Source organism: Hippichthys cyanospilos, unplaced genomic scaffold (genome assembly GCF_059441005.1).
Source record: "Hippichthys cyanospilos isolate Australia breed blue-spotted pipefish unplaced genomic scaffold, RoL_Hcya_1.0 HiC_scaffold_65, whole genome shotgun sequence".
NCBI classification, from domain to species: Eukaryota; Metazoa; Chordata; class Actinopteri; order Syngnathiformes; family Syngnathidae; genus Hippichthys; species Hippichthys cyanospilos.
The window spans coordinates 50,263-59,195 of NW_028283421.1; positions in this window are offsets into that span (position 1 = coordinate 50,263).

Here is an 8,933-nt window from a genome sequence, read left to right on the forward strand (position 1 = left end):
CCCTTTAAATGAACAATTAATAAAATAAAATTTAAACCCAACTGAATTAGAGATAATATAAAGCAAAAACCCCCCACCCAAGTCTAATTATTTTAATACAATTCTACCCCGTGTGCCGCACTGACTACGTTTCGGCGCTGCCTCGCCTTCCTCAGGTCTGTTCCACGGCACACAACTTTCTACGAGGTCCTTCCACCTCCACAGCCAAACCCCAACTGGCTCCTCCTGGTGGGTGGTGTCCCAATGATTGGTGTTGTCGATTTGTGGTTTTCATTGTGGTCACTTGGCTGTTTGGTGTTGGTGCTGCTGTATGGTGCTTAGAACCTCCCCTGTCATGGGGGGAAGTAACCACATCTCCTCCTCCCCATCCTCCCCGTTGAGGTTCATCAGGGTTACTCGAAGAAGACCCTTCGTCAGAGCTGCTCGCACCTCTGATTCGTCCATCTCCCCAACCACCTCCGGGTTTAGACTCACTCTTGCCCCAGTCTCCCCAACCACCAACCTTCCCTTTTTCAGTTCCCTTAGGAAATAGGGAAGTTTTTGAAGAATCAGATGACATTTTGACGTCGGGGTGGCGCAGGATTCGCAGCAACACTTTGTCGGATATCTGAGCTGGGCTGAACAGGGCCACCTCTGAATACACATAGGAAGTGGAGTGAGCTGCTGTTAGGGTTAGGGTTAGGGGGTGGGGTTTGGTCGCAACTCACACGTCTTTGTTGACCATCCCTTGGCCACGGTGTCGTCGGTTGGCTCATGCGCTGGGACGGCAGCTCATCCCGGGGGGCGTCGCGCGGTCTGCCCCAGGTCGGCTCAGCGAATGGACGCCGGCGCCGGCCTGTCTCGGCTGGAGACCTCGGGTCCGATAGGAGCTCAAACACCCGGCGCGCGTCTTGGCCGTTGGCTCCCCAGGCCGTCCTTCGCCCTCGCCGGGTTTCCCGATGTCCCCTCGCACCGCACCAGCATTATAATTTCTTCTCTTGCTGTTTGTTTTTTATTTTCTTATCTGAAAAGAGTTCACCCTTTAGTGATTTGTGTGTGCTGCTCTTCGCTAAAAGGTTCATTTTCCGGATCAGAGTTAGTGGTGTCAGAGTATCTGTAATGGTCTGGCTCATTGTCGTTGACGTCTGGTGTGACGGATGTGGGTTAGGGTTAGGTTAGGGGGGCACAAAAAAGTCCCCCCGGGGTGGTTCCGCTCCGTTGTGCACTCTCCACACCGGGGGTCACCCACCGCCCGGAAGCCGATCTATCCATTCCCAAAAGTCTTATCTTTTTCGTTATCCCACCTACTCTTTTCCGCATCCTTAACTCCCTTTTCGGTACTCACCAATTTTAGGGTTAGGGTTTTTTTAAAGATCAGAGCGAGATCCGGGTCACCCCGAATCTCGATATGCACTCTCCGCTCCCGGGGGACCGCAGGAATTTCACGCCAATCACCATTACGATCCCCCCGAAGTCAGGGGGTCGCCCTGTGTCCGGCCTTCGGTGTCTTCGTCAGACAGTGGGGTTCCTCCCGATCTTCGTATTAAATAGGAGTGCCGAGAGTTTGTTCGGCTCGGTCTTCTTTTAGTTTTCACCATTTTGTCCGAGATCCAGTCCTGGGACCTTCAGATAGTGTTAGGTTTCTCCGACGGTTGTTTCTTCTTCTCCACCAGTTGTCTTGCGTGTGCGTCGTCATCCTTCTTCTGTTGATGATTGCCGTTTTCTTACCCTCCATTTCTTTTCATCTCCGCATGTTGTCTTTCTCTGACTTCGGGTGTCCAGTTAAGGAATTTTGCCTTTGTGGTCGTTTCTCATCATTTCATCTCCCTTGATATTCCTAAAATTCGGGTTGGGTTTATGGCAACAGTCCGAAGGTTGGGGTCAGGACGGAGGGTGGAAAGTGAGGTCAAGGTAAAGCGAGCCAGCGAAAGGAAAAAAGGAAAGAGAAGAGGAAAAAAAGAAAGGAAAAGAGAGAGGGGGGGGTTGTTGTGTTTTGGGGGTGGAATTGTTTGTAGAGGGGAAAAAAAATTTTAGGGTTAAGTTTAGGGGTAGACTTTGGAATTGGAAAATCAATTTTATATATTTATTTTTGTTTTATTAATTATTTATTTTACAAATTTTATTATTTATATATGTATTTGTTTATTCATTTGTTTACTTATTTATTTATTAATTTAATATTAGATGGAATATTAAAAACAAATCTCTATTGTCAAGGTTGGGATTTAGGTTTGAGTCCAATGGTTGAGTTTAGACAATGGTGGGGGCCGGGATTACTTTCAGATCCTCCCCTATAAGAAGACATGGTTGGGCTTAGGAGAAGGAATGAAACCGGGGTTGGGGATTAATAAAAGCGTCCCACAAAATTATCTTATATTACAAGAAGAAATTGTGAGGTTTAAAAAAACTTGATAAAATCCACTATTCTTTATTTTTTTTTTGTGAGACTGGCACGGGCACAAGCCATTTAAATTCTGTCTCTCCTAAAAACATAGCCCCATAGAGTAAGAAAGAGAGGAGGGGAAAAAAAAAAATTACATTTTTCTAAAGAATTACCATAAAATGGTTAGGCTACCTCCCCTCAGGGATCATTAAAGATCCTCAAGGGGAGGGAGAGAAGAAATAAAAAAAACTTTGAGATAAATCTTAAATGTGTATTTTTCTAAAATTGTCTTTTTTAAAAAATATATTAATTCTTCCAATGTAAAAACATGTTTCTTTTAAGGCAATGAGTGTTTACAAAAAGCACTGTTTTAAAAAAATTCTTTAATATTTCATGTAAAATTCATGATTAAATGTAAAGACCTCCAATATACACAGCACAATTATTTTAAGAAATATATATCCAACTATATGAATTTGACGCTCCCGTATTAAGTCTACGTGATGATAAGTATGTACTCTTTAAGAAAATAGGATTGTGAAATTTTAACACCTGTCTAATAATTTATTCATAAATATTTGTGGAATACATTTTATTAAACAGTGTATCGATTTTATATTGGGATGGTAAAAAATACTCTTAAGAACAGCTAGAAAAAGGGATTAAAGAAAAAAAACACATATACCTCTATATATATACAGTGGGCCCCCGGGTTACGAACTTAATCCGTTCAGCGGCTACGCTCGTATCTCGAATTGCTCGTATAGCGGGCAATCCAAACCCATGTTAATTCGTGAGTGCGTGCAACGCGCGCAGAAGCCTTAGGTAAAATCATCACGCTGTATACATAAATTAATATTAAGTGACATGATCTACTGTACAGTTGCATTAAATAACAAATACAAAGGATAAATGACTTTTACCTTTGGAAAGACGTGACTTGTGCTGAGATAAGCAGAGATGAGCAGAGATGAATGCTCTAAGTCAATACGGTAAATCAGATATGCTATTGGTCTTACAGTGTCAAAGTAACTTTTTCAGTCAGGGTTTTCTCTACTTCCTTCCATCCCAACCAGCTGTGCCATCAAGCTAGATAAAGGCGTTCGGCCAATAGCATATCGGCACTTCTGTGATTGACGTGTGACGCCGGCCAATAGCATCTCCGTGAGTGAGACCGGGTGACCTTAATCGACCAATAGCATATTGGCGTCTCCTTGACTGACTGATAATTATTTGCACTTTATTTTTAAACGGTTGGAATGTATTGACATCTTATTGATTAAAACACATTTAAATCTGTGACGATTTTTTGTCCTGCAATCGGCACACTTAATTTCATGTCAACTGTTTTTCCCGACGTGAATTGAGCACGGTGGAAGAGGAGAGGTGGTTGTGTGTGTTGCATTTACTAGGCAGCACACTTATGGCTTGTTCGAGCGTCAGTTCACCTTTGGTTACAACTCACAAAATTGCAACAATGACGCTGTCCCAATGCATATCGGGAGATCGCCGACTAACCTGACATGCAATCTTGTCTAGCAACCATTATATGGCGCTGTATCATCACCCGTAATAGGGTGCAGAGATTAACCTCTTGAGTTAATACGGCAACGCATATAGGCTATTGGTCTTACAGTGTTACAGTAACTCTTTCAGTCATGGTGCAAATCACGGGGATACTAAAACATCATCCTCTTATTTCTTCCTTTACCGCTGCTAGTAATTTTAGAAGCTATGTCTAACAGATAAAGTTTGCAAAGTCTTCAAAACATTCCGTTTTTCACTCATTTTGTCTACTTCCTTCCATCCTGTCCCATCAAGCTAGATAAAGGCGTTCGGCCAATAGCATATCGGCATTCCTGTGATTGACGTGTGACGCCGGCCAATAGCATCTCCGTGAGTGAGACCGGGTGACCTTAATCGAGCGTCTCCTTGACTGACTGATAATTATTCGCACTTTTTTTTAAACGGTTGGAATGTATTGACAATTAATTAAAAAAAAAACACACATTTAAACCAATGACAATTCTTTGTCCTGCAATCGGCACATTTAATTTCATGTCAGCTGTTTTTCCCTTTAGCTGTACAAACACTACACTTAAATGGTAATATATTTAGACACCGTGAGTGAGACAGTCAGTGTGAGATTGTAAGACCAATAGCGTTCACGTTACCGCCATAAGTATCTATTAATGATTGTAGATGACGCAACTGCTGAATATATTGACGCAGTTAGGCGAGAAAAATTCTACATACTCAATGGCTGGTTTGACGGAATGCTCGCAAGACGAGAGGTTTGCTCGTAAGCGGAGGACAAAATTCTCCCTGATCCACGCTCGTAAGGCGGAATGTTCGCAAATCAGGATGCTCGTAAGCAGGGGGCTGACTATATATATATATATATATATATATACATATATATATATATGTATATATATATGTATACCTATATACCCACCCACATATATTCCATTATAAAAAATTATTAATTATGGTTATTCTCAGTCCCCGCAGATTAAGTCTAGTGTAGTCTAAAATTGTCATATATAAGTGCGGAATAAAAATAAGTGCTGGTAAATACATCATATAAAAAAGTGCTGATAAATACATCATATAAATAAGTGCTAGTGATCACATCAAATATGTATACATGCTATACAAACTCATGCTAATAAAAGTGCCACACATGTTGATGCACAAATTAAAATCCAATCCATAAATACATATAAATACCTGGAAATGCATATAAATACCTAAACATGCATGATGATGACAATTAAGAACAGATAAAACACACCATCTTTGTCGGGGACGTGACACGCGGGGCAACCCGCCAGTAAAAACTCCTCTCGTAGAAGGAGGAAAGTGGGTGGAGGTAAGAGAGGAAAAAAAAAAAAAAAACTTTAATATTTTGTATTTAATCCCATTGGTTCCACTGTTCCCAAACGTTTAATCCATATTCTCTCTGCTTTTAGTCTTTGTATTTGTGACCAGTTTATATTATTCTGTAATCCCATTATTCTCACATTGCTGATATCATGTTCTGTAAAGTGTAAATATAATGTCGTATTTTTATTGCCCCGTTTAATGTAGTAGAGATGTTGCTTTAATCTTGTCATAAGGGTTTGGTAGGTTTCCTCTACATATAATTTAACACATTTATCACAGGAAATTGTGTAGATTAAATTTTTAGAGTCAGATGTTATTATGTCCCAAATTGGTGCTCTTAAACCAGACCATCTATTAATAACATATTTTTTTATACATATATGTATTGATCCCAACGATTTATTTTGACTGATTTTTGGGTGTGTCATTTTGGTATGTACTAAATAATCCTTGAGGTTTTTATTTCTCTTATATGCCTGAATAATTCTAAATTTTCTTAGAGCCTCATTTTCCTCATGGGCCTGATGAAAGCTTCTCCTCAATGCCGTATTCAGGGGCGCTATCTGGTGGGAATCGCCCGTTGTTCTGCTCCGTGGCGTAGATCACCCACAAGCCGTTCTCGTCCACCGCCAGGTCGAAGTCGGATTTTCCGCCCCAGCGGTACGGAGAGGTGTTGTGATAGTTGGCGTTGGCGATGATGGCCTCGCCGCTCTTAATGCGAGTCCGCAGGTTAGAACTTGACGATGTTGCGCGTGCGTTCTTTGTTGAAGGTTTAGGTTTTTGGGAAAGGATCCGAGTTGAGGCCGAAGCCCTACCTCGTAGGGTTAGGGTTAGGGTTTAGGGTTAGGGTTTAGGGTTAGGGTTAGGGTTAGGGTTAGGGTTAGGGTTAGGGTTAGGGTTAGGGTTAGAGTTAGGGTTAGGGTTAGGGTTAGGGTTAGGGTTAGGGTTAGGGAAATAGGGAAGTTTTTGAAGATGTCTCGGACGCGACATCTAAGAAGGAAGGTGGCAGGTGGACGAGAGCGGCACAAAAGCGGGGTAGAATTCCACCCGGATTCCAAATCTGCGGTCGGCGAGCCGCTGCGCCGGCCGCAAGTGGGTGTTTCGGGGGTCGTGGCGTATCTCCTCGCAGCAAGGAGCGAGAGGGACGGGGGTGGCACCGTCGCGTCCGGGAGGCCGAGCCGGTTCCGATGAACCCGGGTTTTACGGGTGTGCGATGCTGCGCTCGGGAGATACGGGCGGGGGGACTATTTGCCTTAAAAAAAAAAAAAAGGCTGACAGTTGCGCATGCGCAGGAGATGGACACGTCCCAAGGAAGGGCGGCAGGTGGACGAGAGCCGCATAAAAGCGGGGTAGAATTCCACCCGGATTCCAAATCCGCGATCGGCGAGCCGCTGCGCCCGCCGCAAGTGGGCGTTCCGGGTGTCATGGCGTATCTCCTCGCAGGAAGGAGCGAGAGGGACGGGGGTGGCACCGTCGCGTCCGGGACGCCGAGCCGGTTCCGATGATCCCGGGTTTCACGGGTCGGCGATGCTGCGTTCGGGAGATACGGGCGGGGGGACTTGTTGCCTTGAAAAAAAAAAAGGCTGACAGTTGCGCACGCGCAGGAGCGCAGGAGCACTCGCAAGGGAAGAGAAAGTTCGGCAGGGTGTGTGTGTGTGTTGGGGGGGGGAATCGGTTCATGACTGGGTGGGTGGGGGTTACGGTTAGCCTTGGGGGGGGGGGGGGGAACTCGGCACCTGTTGCGTAAAAAAAAAAGCCACAATTGCTCACACATACATTAAATGAATGTTGCAATCATAATAAAATGCTCAACAAAACATCCATGCCTTTATGAATTGAAATATGAAAATTAAATAAAAGAAGGACAGATAGAATGGAGCGCTCAGACGCACGCTCGCACTGGCCAGGTGCCCCGAAAGGCCGTTTCCAATCATTTCGACGGGGCACTGCCGGGAGGCCGCTGCCATTCAAGGCGTGTCCGCAAGAGGGCGCAAAAACGAGCCTTGCGAGCCCTGGGAGAAGGCTGCTGGATCAGCAGGAAATAGGGAAGTTTTTGAAGATGTCTCGGACGCGACATCTAAGAAGGAAGGTGGCAGGTGGACGAGAGCGGCACAAAAGCGGGGTAGAATTCCACCCGGATTCCAAATCTGCGGTCGGCGAGCCGCTGCGCCGGCCGCAAGTGGGTGTTTCGGGGGTCGTGGCGTATCTCCTCGCAGCAAGGAGCGAGAGGGACGGGGGTGGCACCGTCGCGTCCGGGAGGCCGAGCCGGTTCCGATGAACCCGGGTTTTACGGGTGTGCGATGCTGCGCTCGGGAGATACGGGCGGGGGGACTATTTGCCTTAAAAAAAAAAAGGCTCCCAGTTGCGCATGCGCAGGAGATGGACACGTCCCAAGGAAGGGCGGCAGGTGGACGAGAGCCGCATAAAAGCGGGGTAGGATTCCACCCGGATTCCAAATCTGCGGTCGGCGAGCCGCTGCGCCGGCCGCAAGTGGGTGTTTCGGGGGTCGTGGCGTATCTCCTCGCAGCAAGGAGCGAGAGGGACGGGGGTGGCACCGTCGCGTCCGGGAGGCCGAGCCGGTTCCGATGAACCCGATTTTACGGGTGTGCGATGCTGCGTTCGGGAGATACGGGCGGGGGGACTATTTGCCTTAAAAAAAAAAAAGGCTGACAGTTGCGCACGCGCAGTAGCGGGGCGCAGTAGCGGGACACGTCCCGAGGAAGGGCGGCAGGTGGACGAGAGCGGCACAAAAGCGGGGTAGGATTCCACCCGGATTCCAAATCCGCGGTCGGCGAGCCGCTGCGCCCGCCGCAAGTGGGCGTTCCGGGTGTCATGGGCCCTACACCACATGTGTTTTATTGCACCTCACCATCGGGCTCAAGGCCACTCGCAGCAAAGAAGGTTGAGGTTTGGCACTGGCAAATTTGGTGCCCGGGAGAGCCCGTCTGTCGGACTTTGACCGAATTTGGACACTTATTGGCGAAAAAAAAGAGGAGATTTCGGAGATCGAGGCACAAGTGACGGTCCCTCAGCACTGTGTTGTATACGCGCAGTGTCCGCCAGACGGCGCCAAAGCGAACCTCGCGGCAGGAGGGCCGACGTCTCAGGCGGATATCGTCCGTGACCTCCTCGCAGGAAGGAGCGAGAGGGACGGGGGTGGCACCGGCGCGTCCGGGAGGCCGAGCCGGTTCCGATGATCCCGGGTTTTACGGGTGTGCGATGCTGCGTTCGGGAGATACGGGCGGGGGGACTTGTTGCCTTGAAAAAAAAAAAAGGCTCCCAGTTGCGCATGCGCAGGAGATGGACACGTCCCAAGGAAGGGCGGCAGGTGGACAAGAGTGGCATAAAAGCGGGGTAGAATTCCACCCGGATTCCAAATCCGCGATCGGCGAGCCGCTGCGCCCGCCGCAAGTGGGCGTTCCGGGTGTCATGGCGTATCTCCTCGCAGGAAGGAGCGAGAGGGACGGGGGTGGCACCGTCGCGTCCGGGACGCCGAGCCGGTTCCGATGATCCCGGGTTTCACGGGTCGGCGATGCTGCGTTCGGGAGATACGGGCGGGAGATGTTGGCAAATTGGCGTGAGAACTGCCAGTTATTGGCGTGAGAACTGTCAGTTATTGATGTGGGAAAGCCTTTGAAGTTGTCGTGGAAGAGACAGGTCTCAAGGAAGGGCGGCAGGTGGA